We start from the raw sequence: 20,272 nt of genomic DNA on the forward strand, positions 1-20,272 counted from the left end.
CATAATTACTGCATGGTCTAAAAATGTGTTTCCCTCCCTGTATAACATGTCTGACAATAGCTCTGTATCCTGGATGCTAAAAGATCATAGGAGAAAAGTGAAGTATGAAAGAACAAGTTACTTACCTTCAGTGACGCTCTTTCTGGTGGATATTCTCTACAAACCGCAGATTCTTCACCTTAGAAAAATCCTCCCAAGTTTCAGACTGGATGGGGAAACTCAAAAGCAGTATTAATGTGTGCGGGTAGGTGGCATTGTATGCCTCCGCAATAAAGTTGTTCCACTCCAGAAGTGATGAGTGGCCCGCACCCAGATGCTCTGACATCAGTTGCTTTCTAAGGCTAGTCTGTGCTATCAGAAGCAAATCCTGTCAGCAAATTGGCTTGACCATGGTGTAGATCTCTAGTTTGGGACCTTTGTAGTTGGGAAAAGAGCCCACTCCAAAAAAATGGAAGGGTTAGTGAGGGATCTGTGGTTAAAGCATCCACAAGCAAGAGGGTTACCAAGGGTAAGTTATTCTGATGGATAATTCTTTTTTATGATACAAATACTGTATTATTTTCTTAATGACAATGTGAAATAAATAGCTTAAAATACTTGCATACAAATGTTAGGCCCAATAGAATACGGAATAGTATCCGTTGAGACCCTCCATAGCCTTGTACATATGGTGGAGAGAATGAAACTAATCATAAGTACATATCTTGGGAGGTAACATGCAACAGTACACAACAGTAAGGGTAACAATGACACCTTTCAAATAGTAGGTGCACGAACAGGAGAGTGATACTGGGTGTCAGGAGATGGAGTCCTGTCAAATATTGGTGTCGGTGAGGTTCCTAGTGGGTAAAACCAATGAAAATCAGTGAAACAGATCAGAAAAAGGGGGGAATGCAAGAGAGTAGTGGGGTATGCAATGTGGGGCGGGGAGCAGATATGAAGGGAATGAATGAACCAGCTTGAGTTCAAGGTACAAGCAGAGTGAAACGAGAGGCTGTTAGTTGACAGTCATATACGTATCAAGTGTGGGCCAAATGGATTGAGTAGGGACAGAATTCCCTGATGAGAGGGCTATGTCTTATATGTGCTTCTGAGGTACGTGATTCATGCCCACAATCTGATAGATAATTCAAACTGTAGGTTCCTTACCATATGAATAGATGCCAAAGCAGTACCTCTACACGTCTGTGGAATGGTTCAGCCCATAAGGCCTACACGATGGATTGGGCAAATGTCAATCCCAACACACCTGACTGGCAAGGCAATAGTGCTTTATGAATGTGTGCACTGATGTTCAAGTAGCAGCCTCACAGATATCTAGGACAAGCAACAGCACAATACTAGCAGCCTTGGCTCTAGTGGGATGAGCCCTCAATCCAGGGGAGAGGGGTTGGCCTAACGGCTAGGGCGCTCAACCTCGGACCTGGGGATCTGGGTTCGAGTCTCGGTAACGACGCCAAAAAAACCCCTGTGATTCTGGGCAAATCACTTAATATCCCCGTGCCTAAAATGAAAGTGTGTCCTCATGTAACGTAACTGGTGCTATGTAAAGCGCTCTGATAACTGATTCGGTTCGGTTCTAGTTCGCGCTATATAAAACTCTACAAAAAAAATAAAAAATCCTTCAGGAGGTTGCTTCTTAACCATCTCAGGGTGTATGTCTTCTACATAAAAATCTGCTCCAGGCTCTTTTCTACACTGCCTTGCCCTGCTTCCCTCTCCTGAGAAGCCCACAGAGTTGATAGTACACTCGATGGTCCAAGGTACGATCTATGTAGAAACTGAGGCTCTCTTGGGGTCCAAACTATAGAAGGTCTTGTTCAAAAGGGGAAACTATTTGTTTTGCTATTCACAAACTACAAGTGTAGTTTTATGTGTAGTCCATTTACGACTGTGGAGAAAACCACACATAAAAAGAATAGACAGTTTCTGCAGTCATAAAAACATTACACGTAAAACTACACTTGTAGTTTGTGAATAGCAAAAAACTGTAAAATTACACCAAAAGTGTAAGTATACCTTTGTTAATAAGCTCGCAGTCTCTCCTCTTTTGAAGGGCGAGATGGGGCAAAGAAAGTCAGAACAGGAATAGCCTACTCGATGTTGTAAGGAATTACTATCTTCGGCAGGAATCTAAGAAGTAAAAGTTACTCACCTGCCGTAACGATCTTTCTGGAGGATACTCTGTCTATTTGTAGATTCTGCACATGTGGAATAATCCCAAGAGTGAGGCTAGATCTGGAAACTTCAAAGCTTTCATGTCTCCAGGAAGGTGTGCTCGATTCGTATCCACACCCGGAGGCGCTTCAGATGACATTACTGAAGCCACATAGCACCAACCCTCAGACAAGAACGTCTGTTTCCATCCTTTCTTTTAAGCTTTCTAGGCTAGTGGACGAACTGACATAAACAGAGTAGTGCAGCACCAAAATATCATGTGTCTTTTTAACTTTCCCTATAACATATCCATCAAACTGGGAGGCCAGAGGGTCGGTGAGGAAACTGCAGGTAGATAGATTATCCACCAGATGTGCATTGGCTTAAATGGGGGTACACATCCGAAAAGTGAGAATCAAATTCAAGCACACTGTGGCATCACAAGTGGCTTTGTTGGAAATGTGTTGTTAAACTTATGAAATCTCATCCAACCAGCTTATTCAAACAAAGAAATCCAATTTGGCAAGCTCAAAAATGTCAAAATGGCTGACAAACAGCCTATAACAGTGCCCAGTGCAAGTCTTTGCTGGGTCAACAAAAAACCAATAACAAAACAAACAACAACACTTCAGACAGCTTAGCTTGCGAGCGTCAATTCAACAAGTGCCGCACCAAGGCACAAACTTTGACCCAGCACCGAGCGTACACCAGATTTGTAAATGGACTCCTGGCTGCCAGAATCTCATCAACATCTTTAGAATGAATATCAGAGATCACTAGCTGTCACTGCTCAATCTCCATGCATGAGGGTTAAAAATGGAAAAGCCTGGGAGCAGTACCCTGCCCTATTTCTGCGACATTAGATCAGATCATCTCGAAGTGGTAGCTTCATTGGAGGGCATTTTCTTATGCCCAGGAGGTCTAACTACCACACCCTAGTGGCCTTACCTGCAGCCACCAGGAAGACTTGGGCCGGGTAGATCTTAATCTTCTTCAGAAATCGAGCCAAGAGGGGTAGAGGCAAAGTCATGTAAGAGTTCTGAATCACACTTCAAGCAGAATGTGTCTCCGAGAGAAAGTTTTCTTGGAAGCTCTACCGCTCAAAAATGCTGACATTGTGCCTTCTCTGCTTTGGTGAAGAGCTGAAGACAGGATTCACCCAATTGCTGGAAAACGCCTTACACCACCTCCGGGAGCAGGTGTCATTCATGATCCATAAGGCATCAGCAACTGAGTTTGTCTGCCCTAGCTTTTAAAGATCCCGCTGAGTTTTTCATGATCAGAGAAATGCCATGGCGAGTCAGCCACTTCCAAAGGAGCAAATCCTCCTGGTACAGATCTCAAGACCCCACTCTGCCCTGCTTGTTGCAGTATCACGTGGCTGTAGTGTTGTCCGTGAGAACCTGTTCCATCCTCCCTCCTATAGATGGTAGGAAGGCCTTCAGCAAAAGCGGATAGCAGGTTGGGTTCTGCTAGAGACCAGATTCCTCTCATCTCAATCTCTTCCAGATGGCCTCCCCATCCCAGAAGTGATATATCCGTGACCAGTAAAGTAAAGTGAGTCAATTCTAAAAGTGGTTAGTAAGACCCTGCTACAGCAGTGCCTTACCTATATCTCGTGCAGTGTCTGTGGGCAGATAGTTTTAAAGTTTATCTCTGGGCCTTTGGGACAGAGCACAATGACAAGACAACACGCCTATACTTTTGCCTTTGAGCATTATTTAAAAGCAGTTGACTCAGGAAATTACAGTGTGCATTCTATCATCTGTTTCAAGTCGTCAAACACAGGGATGTGTGCCATGTTGACTCTTCAGTTTTGTCCGCACGAAGACACGCAATCTGCAGTGGCAGTGTGCATGTGCTTGGTGAGGATCCCTTAGGGTGGCACAATTATTGCTGCAGTAGTTAGGGACTTTAACCACAAGGCCCTTGGTACCAGGGGTACCTTTTACGAAGGATTAATAGGAGAGCGAAAGGGGTGCCCATTGTGGAAACTAAAGGTACAGAGGACCTGGTTGGCAGGGACCCTGTGCACTTCCAGTTGAATCATTTTCAAAGCAAAAAGTGGGGGTTAACCATGTCCGAAAGAGGCACTTTCCTATATGGTTCATCTTCCTTGGAAGGATGAGGCGGAGTTTAAAAAGTATGCAGAATGATGGTTTGGCCTAAATGAAATGGAGTGACCACTTTCGGAAGCTCTTGTATGAAGCACCACTTTGTCTGTTAAGATACAGAGACTTGGATGACGAGGCCTGAAGCCCACTAACCCTCCAGGCAGATGTTATTACTGCCAGGATGGACGTCTTATAAGCAAGGAGCCTGAGAAGACAGTTTTAGAAGAGCTCAAACTGAGTGCATATCAGGAACGTCAGGACCAGATTAAAGTCCCACTGAGGCATAATGAAAGGAGAGTGGGGAAACATATGCTGCAAACCTTTCAAAATACAATAGTGGATTGAAAAGGGAAGGTTGGTCAGGCAACCGAAGAAAAGCAGAGATTGCATGAAATATATCCCTTAACTGTGCCCAGAGCAGAACCCTGCAGGGCAAGAGAAAGCATGAACAGAAGAACCTAAGAAAGAGGGGCAGAAAGGGGATCAGTTTGTCTGTCTGAAAACCATGCCACAATTTTTGCCCAACTGCAGGCATAAACCATCTAGGTAGAGGGACGCCTGGCTGCCAAGAAAACATTACAGTCTTTGGGATGAAGGTCGTAAGTTTTCAACTGTCGCGCTCAATCTCCGCACTAGACGGCAGAGCATTGACATGTTTGGGTGGAGAACCTTCCCCTGCAGCTGTGTCAGAAGATCCTCCCGAAGAGGCAGCCCTGATCGGAGGACTGATTGCCATTTCACCAGCTCAGGATACCCCACTCTCCCTGCCCAATACGGAGCCACAAGGATGACTTGGGCCGGGTCGTTCCTGATCTTCTTGAGAACTCTGGCCAAGAATGGTATGGGCAGAAAGGCATACAGGACGCCTAAGCTCCACTCAAGACGCAAAGCGTCTCCAAGCGAAAGCTGCCTTGGAAACTCCAGTGCGCAGAACTGCTGGCATTGAGCGTTCTCACCTCCAAATGGAGACACCAAGTTCACCTGCTCTGGCGTTCACAAAACACACCAGGTTTTGAATCAACAGGGATGTGCCCTGCTGTTCCAGCCATGTCCAGAGACGCAGGGCATCTTGACAAAGGGTCCACAACCCCATCCACCCTATTTGTTGCAGTAGCACATGGCAGTGGTGTTGTCCATGAACACCTGCACTAGCCTTCTGTGGATGCAGGGTAGAAAGGTCTTTAATGCCAATTGGATTGCTCGGAGCTCCAACAGGTTGATGTGGAGTCTGGATTCCGCCGAAGACCAGAGTAGTCTGCTATCCACCTCTCCCAGATGGCTGCACCATCCCAGAAGTGGCGCATCTGTCACTAATTTGAGATGGAGTTGGGGGGAAGGGTCTTCCACTGACCTAATCATGGCTTGTAAATCACCACTGCAGATCTTTCGCAGGTCCCTCCGAGATCTGGACCATGTCGGAGAGATTACCCTGATGCTGCGTCAACTGGAACTTCAGATCTCACTGTACTGGGCATTTATCACCAGCAGAATGCAGGAGACCATGAAGCCCATCAGCTTCAGAGTCTGTCTCACCGAAATACAGGGTAGAGGTTGAAACATCCGTATCATAGCCTGAATACCCTGAACTCGCCGTTCTGGGGGATCAGTCAGAAACTGCACTGTATTCATAACAGCTCCAATGAAAGGGAGAGTCTGAGAGGGAGTTGGTGTGACTTCGGCATGTTGACAGTAAACCCCAGCGAATACAGGAAGTCTGCCATATTCTGGAGGTGGGAGTTGACAGCCTGGGGAGAAGACACCTTCAACAGCCAATAATCGAGATAGGGGAAGAATGGCCCCCTGCTCTCCGCAGATGAGCTGCAACCACGACCATCATATTGGTGAGAATCCGAGGTGCTGGTGAGGTAAAAAGGGAGCCAGTAATGCCTGTGGGCAGGCAGGACATGAAGGTGGAAACAGAAATCCTGCAAGTCCAACACTACCATCCAGTCTTCCAGATCCAAGGCATACAGGACCTGCGCAAGAGTGATCATCTTAAATTTCTCCTTCTCGAGGAAGAACTTGAGAGCGCACCGGTCGAAGATATGACAATGGCCTCCATCCTTCTTGGGCACCGGAAGTAGCAAGAATAGCAACCACAACAAACTTCTGGCATCAGCACTCTCTCTATGGCTCCTATGACCAAAAGAGCCATCACTTCCTCGCGGAGAAGAGAAAGGTGGTCCTTTATCAGCCTGACGTAAGGAGGCATGGAGGGAGGGGTGGTCTCGAAGGGGAGGGACTAGCCCCATTGAAGAATCTGCAAACCCACCTGTCCAATGTTATGCACCACAAGTAGGGCAGCTGATTTCGAATCCTGCTGCCCTCTGGGTGGCCATGATGGTAAATGGGCAGACTAGCCGGGTTTGGAGACTGTGGTGGCTGGGAAGGTTGGAGCAGACTGACCTGACAGCTTGTCACATGACCCATGAAGTCTGTAGGAACCGCGTCCATGACCATGCAGAGGCTGGAAAGCTTGCCCTTTGTGGTGGCTGGGTGGGTAAGGACGCAGCTGTAGGCCTCTTCCGTGGCCACCGCTGTAGGGAAAGGTGGATTGAGGGTGGCAAGGGGCCATAGAAAGGCGCAAGGACCTGGCCTTAGCCCCTCCAAATCCGCCTTGTCTCCGAAGAGACAGGAGCCATCAAAGGGCATGTCCATGAATGAGGACTGGACATTTCCAGAAAACCCAGTAGTCCTCAACTAGGCGTGGTGTTGCAGGGCCATGTCGATGAAACTGCTCTGCCTAGTGAGTTGGTGGTGTCTAATCCATAGCAAATGGTTAACTTAGCTGCATCCCTCTCATTGGCAACAACCAGGGAGAGCACGCGCTGGGCCTCCTCCAGACACTTGCGCAACTGTATCACACAGGGCATGGGAATAGTGGCCAAAAAGGCATGCAGTGATCATAGACCGTAGTGCCAGGCTGGCGGAAGAAAACATCTTCCACAAATTATCCAGCCTCTTGGTGCGGTAGTCAGTGCGCTAAGGTTTACATTGGACGTTCAGGCTTGGGTCATGAAGCTTTACGGGGTAGGGTGTTGGGTGAAGAGGTTTGAGTCCCCTGGAGTGGGCTGTGGGAGCAGCCAATCGTCCTATTTACGGGAGCCCCTATGTTGGGCTTGGACCAGGTCCCAAGTAGGACGTCCGTGAGGGCTACGTTGAATGGGAGTGAAGATTCTGAGAGGGACACTGCCGGTTGCAGCTCCTCTGTCGACATTCATCTTGATTGCCATTGAGGGTAGACTAAGTTCAAGGACCTCAGGCACCCTCTGAACCACTCCCTCCTCCGTAGCCACAGAAGGGGGAGAAAGCATGCCAGTATCTGAAGAAGTGTCCATTCCACCAAGTGTGGACTAGACACTCACCCAGATCCTCACACCAGCCCATAGTTCCTTCCTCATAAAGCTAGTGTACCTGGGGGTCTACTGACCCCTCCCAATCCTCCATGAGTAACAGCCCATGAGAATAGAGCTCAGGCTCTGGTCTGGTAGGCATGGTTCCAGTTGGCGTCAGCGTCAGAGTCTGGCTCTGTGTCGGAGTTGGGGATGTGGATGTGGATGAGGATGGTGCCACCAGAGCAGGACTGTTGGCTTTGGGACCGGCACCGGTGAAGGTCAGGATGGAACGACCGGCCCCAGTCCTGGTCTATCTGTGGAACCCTGGGGCCCGACTGGAGCCAGGGCCAGAGCTACCGTCATGCTTCAATTTCTTTTTGTAGGAATTGGACCTACCCAAATGGCTTGATGACTTGGAGAGCAACAACTACCTCGGGCTCCGTGACTACTCCCCAATCTCCCTCTGTACTGGGACCTCGATAATCGCGGGGTTGCACATCAAGCTGCCAGAATTCCCTTAATGCCTTCTGGTGTATGCCGTGGCAATCGGGGCAGTCCTTAGGGTCGTGTTCCCACTCGAGACACCAGAGGCAAGCAACGTACAGGTCCATCATCGATGTTTGTAGGTGACAGGCGCCACAAGGCTTGAAGCCGCCCATCTTAGATGACATTTTTGCCACACCAGGAGGTACGATCTCAAAAAGACTTTAAAAAAATTCTGAAAAAACCTAGTAAAATAATGATTAATGGGTAGCACTTCCCAGATCTGAGCTGGCTGACGCAGAAAGAAAAGAACTGATGTTATCGCTCCTGGGTGGCCCCTATATAGGCACCGCGGATGTCACTCCCGGCGCGGACTACACAAACGATGTCATGCAGAGCCGAACGACGCTACCTACCACCATGCAGGGGTACTGCATACGAAAAATTTCCTGATCCAGTCTGACGCCTGGGGATACTTCTAAGATAAGGAATCGGTAGCCAGAAGTCTCTATCAAATATAACCTTCATATATTTGGGAAAGTATTACAACCTGGCAAAAATTCATTCTGTTCTACATAAATTGAACTAGGGTATAATTGTAATAATTTATTTGCTCTAGCCTTATTAAGCGTTTTACAACCTACATGTAGTGAGAGGGGTCTAAATGATCCCATTTTCCCTTCTTTTATTCCTAGTTTGAGGAGGGACGTTATTAAAGGTTCTTTTGTGGTGCATGGTAAGGAGCCCTTTCCATATGCTGTTCTATACAAGTCCTATAATTTAGGTGCAAACGTGTCTACATATAGCAGGATCTCGAATGACTATTTGTTCTTTTGTAAGAGGTGATAAGATAACCCTCATCAGACTCGTGATCTTCTGTGTCATTCTTGTAGAGCATGGAATAACATGTATGAAATGTTTGGTTTATCGCTTGTTGAGTATTCTAGTAATTATTTACCTTGAGGTGTCTACTTCACCAACATTTAGCATTTCATCTTCAACTTGCGACTGTTCCCTCGGATATTTTCCTGGCTCCACAGGTGGTTTTGATGCATATCCCTCTATTTGCCACCTAAAAAGCTTCTCACTCTATCACGAAGTTGGAGGACATTTCAGTTTTCTGTGTAAAGTACTTTTTTATTTTTTCCCAATAAATACTGGGTAACCGGAGGAGCAAAGTATTCAGGGGTAATGAAAATCACTCCTTGCTAGGCCTCCTTCCAAGTCAAACAGATACTACATCTTTGGTTAAATTAATGTATTCTGTTTGGTGTGAGACATGCACCTACTGCACCTACATGCACCACACTGGTGCACTCTCGGGGACTCTATAGTAATACTGAAATCTGCCTGCTCAAGGAAACGGTTGAGTTGAGCATCTAAAATCAATCTCTGATTCCCATTAAGAAAATGTTTTTCTCTGCGCTTTTTAGGAGCGGTCTGTTCCTCATCGTTTCAATTTTACAATATTTTGTAGTATTTCCTTCTGCTTTGTAGGGCTAAACAGCCAATTCTGAGGTGGCATCCATTATGAAAAGTACCATCAGTCTTTAACCCCTTGCATGCTGGTGACGAACCCCAGCCGTCACGCTCCGCGATGCTCGTGTGCTGATGACGGCTGGGGTTCGTCACGGCCCCGCCCTGTTTGTTTGGTTACCGCACAGCGGCGGAAACTGGGCAGCATCCAAGGGGTTAAGCACAATGTGAATATAAATCAAAGAAAAAATTCTAATAAGGCATATCCCATTTATATTCAAGGACAGAGAGGCAAATAAGTATATTAACTGCATTCAAGCAAACTTCATTATTTCCATTGTTACTAGCAGATAGCAGACACAAATAAATGTTTCCATGTATGTTTGCATTTGTAAACACAGCACAAAATGGAAGCACATCTTTTGATTTGCTCTGCTTTGTGTCATTCATTTTCTACAACTTCATAGCGTTTTAGATTAAAAGCACGGGGAGTGTAAAAACACACAATGTGCTCCCCCATGTAGCCTAGCTATTCAATTATTCTAAACCCCAAAATCCCGTATTTCTCACATCATTCTTGCAGTAAAAACATATATATTCTTTTTTTCCTCTAAATGAGGGCCCACCTAGATATTTGTTGTAGCAAAATAATAATCTTCCTGACATCACCACAGTGTGATCGTATCAGATTGTCGCTGGCAGGCAGTGACATAAGGCTGGACTGTTGTGAAAGGCTAATTTTCCACTGCTATATATCTGCAGCCTTCACTCTGGAACTAAACTCACTGTCCCTGGATACCTTTGACGTGAACCACTACACAAGTTCAATAAACATCACAACGTGTGTTAAACAAAACTGTGATAAAAATATACTGCAGCACATTGCTTGCTATTTGTAAGGAGTGAATACTGGCTTTCAGGTGCAACTTCGTTTTGTTTAAAAAACAAACATGCATCAATACTGATGACATGAGAACATAATACAAATACATGAATAGAGACAGAAATATGAAGAAATAAATACCACATGTTGCACTAGGCTCTTTCGATACAAAAGGGTATGATGGACGGAGCGTTTGAGCAAATCAAACACTCACCCCCAGTCAACTGATCTGGGTTTAATCCATCACCATTCTTTAGCCCACTCAGCCACCCCAGTTCAGACATGGCTATATGCAAATCAGTCTGACCCTGTGCCTCATGGGAACAGTCCAGCCCGAACTGCCAAGCCATGTCTTCCCTGGACCGGAAACAAGCATCCTGGGACCGGTTTCGGATTCATAATCCTCATCAGCCAGGCTATCTTGAATCCAGTGGCCAAGTGAGCAAGGACTCACGTCTGAGCCGATTTTTTGTCACTGGTTTTAATGGAGTTAGAGTTACTCCTAATAAAGTAATGTTTTCGAGGAGTAACCCACACTTCTTTTAACTCACCAATTCACTTTTTCTGAAAGAAATAGAATCCAATGAAGACAAATGGCAACCAACTGTCTTGTTGGTGCCTGAGGGCTCTTTTTCTTCACTTTGTGCATGCCACATGAATCTGTATGAATGATCGGAACCTACTGATAGGTTTTTCATAATGTTATGAATTAACTTATCTTTTTCTTTCTGTCACTCTTCTGTTGATTTATTCGTAGATTCCTCTAGGGGTATAAGAGTGGCCTTTGAGCCCTTTTCTCTCTTGTTGTTTATATGCGTTTGGCAGCGCGCAGCTGCGAGAGTATCTTTGTTATTTCAGTTGTTACTATTTGTCCTTATTTCACCTTTGACCATGGAAGACTCAGGTCTATCCTTTTCTAGAGAGGAGGCAGATGCAATATTAAATGATCCCACTTTGTTCGCCGACCCTCTAGTATCACAAGCAATCTCTCAGACATCTGACTGGGATAAATTGGGCGAACAAAAAAGGAGTCGTATTTGGGCCATTTTGCATGGCACCATGATGAAGGAGTACCTTGTAAATAAAATGGCTCCTAAGGGTCTCCTTGTGACTAATGCCCGAGAATATTTTTGGATGACAGTGTGTTCAGGAAAGAGTGGGCTCAGATAGCCTGGCATTGCACACACGACTGGGCCATTCTGATTATAAAAACCGCAATGCGTCTGTCAGAAGTACTTCTAGTAGAGATACAGGCTACTGAAGCCCATATAAAAACCACGATCACTGGCTTTAAGAAAAAACTAGAAGAATTTAACAAAGAGCTTAATGAATATAAGGATAATCTTGCTCAAACAAAGGTTGCAAATTTCCAGAAGGACCTTAAAAAATGGTCATATGATAAAACCTATCCTTATGCCTGTGCAGAGTACACTCCACCAAACCAGACCAATTATAATTCTGATGGGTCTGAGGATTCAAACTTTAGTGGTTCGAGCACAGGGAATCGAGGAAATAAAAAACGTGGGAGGGGACGAGGTAGGGGAGTTGCCAACTACACCCCACAATGGTTTCCATATCAACAACACGAAACTTTCCCTTTGGACCCATACAATTACCCACCTAATATTGGCTGGAACCCACATTTTGCCCCACCCCCTCAACATTTTCAACAAAATATGTATCCGCAGCCTTTTTTAGAGTTTGGCCGCAGAGGCAGGGGCAGAATGAGAGGAGGGAACAGAGTGCATTGGGGACCGACAGACTCCTTAGGGGAGAACACTCGGAGCAAGACCCAGGAGCAGAGGGCGGGTCCCAGCAGTGCAAAACCCTGATTACCAACCTTTCTAGCTATTCTTTGAGTTCAGATGAAACCTCAGTTCTGGAGAAGGGTCTTGGGTTCATACCTTCACCACGACTTGATCATTTTAAATTACAGTGTGAACTGAATGACTTTTTCAGAAAACTGAGACTAAAATCCTTTTTTGAACACCAGAATCCATGTGACAGACAGAATGTACAAAGTGATACAGATTTCAGAATTAAATCTACTTTCACTCCCCCAACACATCTGGTGCCTGCTGATATTATAGCTTTTGAGCAGGTGGTGTTCAGGGATGTGGAATCTGTGGTGGAACCTTCTCCCTTCAAGAATCTGACGGCTAATGAATATCAAGCCATCAATAAACTACAAAAGAATAGGGAGATAGTCATTAAAAGTGCGGATAAGGGAGGTGGCATTGTTATTCAAGATGCCACCGCCTATGATCTGGAATGTAAACGCCTTTTGATGGACACTAAAAGTTATAAGGTTCTCCAACAAGACCCCTCACCTTTTCTGAAAGATGAAATAATTGAGCTGGTCATGACTGCAGAACGAGATGGGTATATCAGTAGACAAGAAGCAGATTTCCTTACTAAATCAGAGGGGAAAATCCCTTACTTTTATACCCTACCGAAAACTCACAAACAACGTCTCCCTCCACCTGGCAGACCAATTGTGTCAGGAATTGGCTCCCTTTTGGAGCCTCTTTCAAAGTATTGTGATTTTTTCTGTAAATCTCTTGTTTAATCGACCAGCACTTATATCAAGGACACAAAAAGTCTGTTGTCCCTACTCCGTGATATCCAGATGCCGGACGAACCCTCTTTTCTTGTCTCTTTAGACATAGAAAGTTTATACACCTGCATCCCCCAGAATGCTACTCTTAAAGTTCTGGCGGATGTCCTAGAAAATACACCATGGGATTACACTACTTCCAAGTCTTCTATTATTGATTGTGCCACTCTTGCTTTAAAGCGCAATTTTTTTCAGTATGAGGAGAATCTTTATTTACAGAAGACGGGCACATCAATGGGCAGTACTTTTGCCCCAAGTATTGCGGGGCTATACGTTCACAATTTTGAAAGGACACACATTCTGGCTGAAACCAACCCTTACACTCTCAATGTAATCCTGTGGCAGAGGTACATTGATGATGTGCTTTTAATCTGGCAAGGTTCGGAGGACAGCCTTCTGGCCTTTTTTGACCGGGTTAATACCTGTGACCCTCATTTAAAATTCACCCACCATTATCATCCGAGTTCCATTGTATTCTTAGATGTGACAATTTCCAGGGAAGAAGACCATCTAGTAACAAAGACTTACTATAAACCTACAAGTAAAAACAACTTACTTCACTTCACGAGTTTTCATCCACGTCCACTGCGTGAGAATTTACCCTTTGGCCAATTCCTACGGATTCGTAGGAATTGTAGCAATTTGACTGATTTTAAGTCACAAGCGGAGGACCTGACAAGCAAATTGCTTACAAGAGGCTATCCAGTAGGTATCTTGAAAAAGAGCCACAAGAGAGCTAAGAACCAGAATCGAGAGGCTCTTTTAGAGGACTGCGTAAGGAAGAACGATGCAGAGACACCTCTTACATGTGTCACAACCTACAGTAATATCTCTAATGCAGTAAGCCGGAGTGTGGGCAAGCATTGGCGAATCTTGACCAGTAATGGTCGCAACTGGCAAAAACCGCTGTTCTCTTATAAACGAGAGAAGAGTCTAAAAGATGCATTGGTCCACACTCGACCAAGACAAGCTGATACAATCCAGGATGGCAACGTTCTCACCACATGGGGTCTGCCCCCAATCACCGGGCATTACCCATGTGGTGGATGTAGCGTGTGCCATCTTACAACAGCGACGAAAACTTTGAATCTTGAAGCTGGCAAACTCTGGCAACTAAGAGGACACACGAATTGTAATTCGTGCAACGTCATTTACCTTGTGACCTGTCCCTGTGGTCTCCGCTATGTGGGGATGACCACGAGAAAAGTAAAAGTGCGCATCTGCGTGCACCGCAGTAACGTGAGGTGCCGCAAAAGTACAACAAAACTAACAGCACATTGCTTAGAAAAGGGACATTGCCCCAATGATCTTAGGTGGACGGTTATTGAACAACTTAGCCACACTGATGAGAAAGGTATATTTGAAAAGGAACAGAGGTGGGTATATCGTCTGTCGACCCATCTTATTGGTTTAAATGACGCTATACCATGGGGGTCGATTATGAAGCGTTGATACCAGCCATTTACTAAGTCATGTAATTATGAATACAGATTATAGCTATTACCTCTTTTTTCCTGACTATATCTCTTCTTTGTTCAGTTCTGTTTAGGACTGTTAGATGAGATTTATGGGTTAGGTTATAGCGTTATCTGAATTTGAATTTGAAAAAACGAATCACAAAACACCTGTGAAAATATCTTTGATACTTCTCGCCTTTCTTACGATAATTGGTGATCCCTGGCTTGTATTATAAGGCATTTAAGTGAAATCAGTTGATTTGACCCGAAAAAGTTTTGCCTTTTTCATTTTTGTGAACGTAGCCCCTTTAAGAATTGCCGCGAATGCACGACACGTGATCGGAAATTCAGACGTGTCATCTGCATGCGCCAGTAAATGTTTAAAACGTCTCGCTACCGAGGCCCTAACATTTCCGGGCCGCGGATGTGGTAACGAGCAGGTTGATAGGCAGAGAGCCGCCGGGATTCTGGTAAGCAGGGAGAGGTGCGGCGGGATGGTTGAGCGCTGACTCCCCGGGTCATCGTGCTGATGGCTCCGGGTGAGACAGTCTGCTATCTTTGCCATGCTTGTTTTCTGTTTTTAACCGGACTCCTAATGAGACTGTTTCTTCCGGTTTTCTAATTTTTAGAGAACACTCGGCGTGAAGATTTTCCCCTGCCGCGAGCTCATGGCACACTTCTCACAAAACAATTGTGTGAGTATCAGTGCTAGTGTGTTCGTTTCCTCTCTAGTCATTTTTTGGTCAGACTTAAGGTGCATTTTAAAGTTGCGTCAACACAGGTTGTCGTATTATTTTAGCAAAGGACAAATGGTAACAACATTATTTGAGAGAGTTTTTCAAATTGCGCTATTTCATTTAACTTTGTGAATTGAACACGCGCAATAAATAGGGTTTAAGAAAATATTTTTCTTTCACTCTGGTCATATATATAAAAAGATTTATAGATAAATTCAGGGGTGAAAAATGGCACTCTTTAGCAACATCTGTATTACAAAAATTTGTGAACATTTTCTGTTTGCTAAACAATGGATATGACCCTAAAAAAGAAAAGATCGCGTAATTTACGCACTGCGATCTAAATGTGGATGTTTTGCACTTCTAATATAATTTAAATTGTATAAAAATCAGTATCTGAATGGTTTTTAATCATAAAAAAAAAAATATATAAATTCTTGGTGTATTTTGTTTTATTGTATTTTTACAGACACTTTTCCTCATATAGAGGGGATGAAGCGCTAGAAAACTCCAGTGCTTTGGGATACAAATAAGGTCGTATTCCTTTTTTCAAAATACATATTTCTTTACTTCATATGCTAGTAGAGCCTTAGCGTGCTTTACACATATGTCGTAATTGATTCGGTCCTGACGAATGCTGAGCCAAGTTGTGCTCCTGATAGCAGAAACATGTTGACCTCTTATTAATTTCACTTATAGGACAGGGTGGTTCAAATTTGCATAATCACCAATCTGCCCGATTTTTTTCACTGGTTTTAATGGAGTTAGAGTTACTCCTAATAAAGTAATGTTTTCGAGGAGTAACCCACACTTCTTTTAACTCACCAATTCACTTTTTCTGAAAGAAATAGAACCCAATGAAGACAAATGGCAACCAACTGTCTTGTTGGTGCCTGAGGGCTCTTTTTCTTCACTTTGTGCATGCCACATGAATCTGTATGAATGATCGGAACCTACTGATAGGTTTTTCATAATGTTATGAATTAACTTATCTTTTTCTTTCTGTCACTCTTCTGTTGATTTATTCTTTGACTAAGCACTCCTTCTCCCCTTGTTTGGGAAAGATCCAATATTTATACTCTGGAGTCTCAGCGAACCCGCTGAGTGAGTGCACTGCGCCAAGGAAGCCACTCACACTTGAGGTTTGGTATGGCACCCCTTGCCAACGCACTCCCTCTCCCCTTTCTGGGGAAGGATCCAGTATGTAGGCCTTGGAGTCTCAGAGACCCCTCTGAGAGAGTCCACTGCGCAAAGGGAGCCTCTCGCAACAGAGATAGGGAAGTGATACCACTTCCCCTGGGATCACAGCTTACTGGACTTTGGATTTTTGCCTTGACTCGTCTACCGGTTTGTGTCCCTGTCACCCTTCCCCTCCTCTTCCCATGATGTGTCTCTCACCCTACCCTCTTCTTTCCCGCCTTCATTATCTGTCTACTTCCCCTGCTCCAACCCCCCTCCCCTGAATCTCTCACCTTGCCTGCTTTTCCCCTTACGTATTTGTGCTTATTGTTTATCTCAACCTTACAAGTAACTATGTGCCCATGCTCTACGAATTATGTAACCTTTGTAACGATGCAACCTGTAACTATGATCTGATGCTCATGTAAAGCGCTCTGATACCTCCGGGTCTAGCCAGTGCTATATAAAACTTTTGAAATAAAAATAAAATAAATAAATAAAATAAATAAATACCTAAGGCCTGCCACTGGAGCTTGTGCGGCAGTTTAAACTGCATTTTGATCTGGCAAAATAAACCTTGTAACAGGCCTAAATCTTCCTTTTTAATATATATAAGTCACTCCTAGGGTAGGTCCTGAACAGCTTAGAGGGCGGGGTGTAGTGCATTTAAAAAGTAGGAGATGTACTTTTAGGTTTTACATATCCTACTCCTAAACTCGTTTTACACGACTACAAGACCTACCTCTACTATAGGATAACATTGGAGTTACCTTATTACATGTAATCAGCTGTAACTTCCAATTAGGAGCAGGTGGACAGGCCGAGTATGGTGTCTAAAGTAATGTAATTAAAAGCCTTCTTTAACGGTAAAGTCGAATTTTTAATCACAATTCTGAAAATGCCACTTTTAGAAAGTTGGCATTTTCTTGCCCTAACCATTTGGCGCCTGCAGCTTGTTCCTGGTCATATGACTAGATGGAGATGGCAGTTAGTCTTTGTGTATTGCTCCCAGATAGTGAGACAAAGGGAAGATAGGTGCTAGCAGGATGGGCCACTCCGAGTTAATGCGGGGAAGGAGCTGTCACCTACCACACTTAAACATCACAAAGGCTCTGAATGAGCACTTCCGCAAACAGGTTGTCACTGGACTTTTGTGACCCAGACAAGCAGGGGCCAGGATAAGGAGAAAGAATATGCCTGACACCTCAGCGAAGTGGAAACCTCTAGAAGATCCTCCACTTCAAAGTTGGCACCTGGTATAAGTGTTGGACCTCTGACCCCAACTCTTCAGTACACATCTGGTCCTCTGGACTCACCAAGAAAGAAAGGACGGATGTGCTGCAGAAAGGGATGCCACTCTGCCTTCTGCCCTTTTACCTGGGTGAGAAGGACAGGACCAGCATCTCTAAACCCTGGACCCCATAGTGACTCCAACAATTAATTAGCTGTCCTCCTGATCAGAAGCCTCAGGACATAACAGGCTTCCAACAACCTTGAACCCAGCACCTGGACTACGCCATTTGTGGGTCCTATCCTGCCAAGTGGTGCCACTACGATCTAGACCCCGGAAAGTGGGCCTGAAGGTGCTCTGCCAGCCCATCTGTGGACCAGGCAGAACCTACATATCTACTATGCTGTGCAACACTGAGAAGAAATGATGCTTTGCCTCTGCTTCATGGACTCTCCTGGCTCCTGTCCTTGCAGCTCACAGCCTCATTGGAATCGCAGCGGCATGTCACACCCACAATGCAGGCTCCTGCACCACAACCCTCACGTCAACAGGAGCCTCGACAACAACGCAGGACCTCTCATCGCAAGCCTCCAGCTTCTTTGGAACGAACCGGTGCACGGCGAATCCTCAACTCAGCACTTCGCATCACAAACCTTTTGGCCATGGCCTCCTCGATGACAAAGCAGGACCTCGCATCGCAGCCTCACAGCTTCTCAGTATCTACACTGCGCAACACATCTCCAACCAGGAACTCGCAATGCATGCCCAACATATCCTCAACGCAGTACTCTGCAACTATTCGCAACTAGTATTTAAGGTATACTTGCTCATTGAGCATAACTGGGTCCCTGTAGCCGGGCCCATGTACCATTGAAGTCAGCCTGAACTTGTGACTATTTGCCGATCCAACACAACCGGATAACCACAGTTGGAGCTTTGTGGCGCTATTTTAACCAAACTCTTTAAAACTACATATCTCCAGTACTCTGTTTTTCTAAAGTGGTGTGGGATTTGTCTTTGTCTTGTGCTGTGTTTTTACTTTATTACTGTTTGAAGTGCTTCGTAAATACTTCACACATTGCCTTTGAATTAAGCTGTAATGCTGTGTGCCAAACCACCAGGGGATTGAGCATAGGTTCGATCAATCAATCAGGGGGTTTATAAGTGCACTATTCACCCATGAGGATCTCAAGGTGCGCTCGGGGCGGGGGGGGGGGGGGGGTGTGCAGCTCCAGTTCAGTCGAAGAGCCAGGTCCTGAGGTTCTCCCTGAAGGTGTGGAGGGTGGAGTGGCTGTTCACTTGGAGCTCGTTCGAGGTTTTGGCTGCGACGTAGGAAAACGCTCTTCCTCCTGCTCTGGTTCTGCGGATGCGGGGGGTCTCTGCGAGGACAAGGTCTACAGAGCGAAGGTTCCTCTTGGGTACGTGGAAGGAGACTCTCTCGTTGAGGTATTTGGGTCCGTTGTTGTGGAGGGATTTGTAGGCATGGGTGAGCAGTTTGAAGGTCACTCTATTCTCGACGGAGAGCAAGTGGAAGTTACGTAGGTGTTGGGTCATGTGTTCATGCCGTGGGGTTCCGAGGAGGAGTCTGGCTGCAGCATTCTGGATGATCTGTAGCCTGTGTAGAAGAGTTCGTTGATTCCGGCGTAGAGGGCGTTGCTATAGTCCAATCTGCTGGTTATGAGTGTGTGCGTGATGGTATTTCTGCATTCTGGGGATATCCATTTGAAGGTCTTGCGGAGGATCCGAAGGCAGTTGAAGCTGGTGGAGGCGATGGAGTTGATCTGGCGGGTCATGGTGAGGGAGGAGTCGAGGATGATGGCGAGGTTCCATGCAAGGTCTGTCGGGGTGGGCGGACTCCCGAGGGCGGATGGCCACCAGGTGTTGTCCCAGGCAGAGGTGGAGGGTCAGAGGATGAGGACCTCGGTCTTCTCCAAGTTGAACTTCAGGCAGCTGCTTTTCATCCAGGCGGCTAGGTCTCTCATTCCTTCCTGGCAACAGAGTCTGGTGTCTTCGGGGTTCTTTGTGAGGGAGCGGATGAGCTGGGTGTCGTCAGCGTAAGATACGATGCTGAGCCCGTGTTGTCTGACGATGGCGGCGAGGGGGGCCATGTAGATGTTAAAGAACATGGGGCTGAGTGATGATCCTTGGGGAACTACGCAGTTAATATGTGTGGGTTCAGAGAGGAAATGAGGGAGTCTGACCCTCTGGGTTCTGCCGGAGAGAAAGGATCGGATCCAGGAGAGGGCGGTTCCTCGTATCCTTGCGTTGTGGAGTCTGGCTGGGAGGGTGCAATGTGAGACGGTGTCGAAGGCTGCGGAGAGGTCAAGTAGGATGAGGGCTGCGGTGTGCCCCTGGTCTAATAGCATGCGGATGTCGTCGGTGGCAGCGAGGAGGGCCATCTCAGTGATGTGGTTGCTGCGGAATCCGGACTGGGAGGCATCGAGATGGAGTTTCCTTCAATGAAGGCGGTCAGCTGGGTATTAACGAGTCTCTCCGTGACTTTGGCAGCGAAGGGGAGGAGAGAGATGGGCCGGTAGTTTTTCAGGTCGGTCGGATCGGCCGTGGGCTTCTTGAGGAAAGGGTTGACCTCCGCCCGCTTCCAG

General features: G+C 45.8%; 1 protein-coding gene across 2 annotated transcripts in view; it reads right to left on the minus strand.

The window, feature by feature from the left end:
• Positions 1–20,272, minus strand: part of KIF16B (kinesin family member 16B) — a 1,655,522-nt gene that overhangs the window by 489,412 nt on the left and 1,145,838 nt on the right. The gene's annotated exons all lie outside the window — the stretch shown is intronic.

The sequence above is a fragment of the Lissotriton helveticus genome, chromosome 6 (assembly GCF_964261635.1).
Source record: "Lissotriton helveticus chromosome 6, aLisHel1.1, whole genome shotgun sequence".
NCBI classification, from domain to species: domain Eukaryota; kingdom Metazoa; phylum Chordata; class Amphibia; order Caudata; family Salamandridae; genus Lissotriton; species Lissotriton helveticus.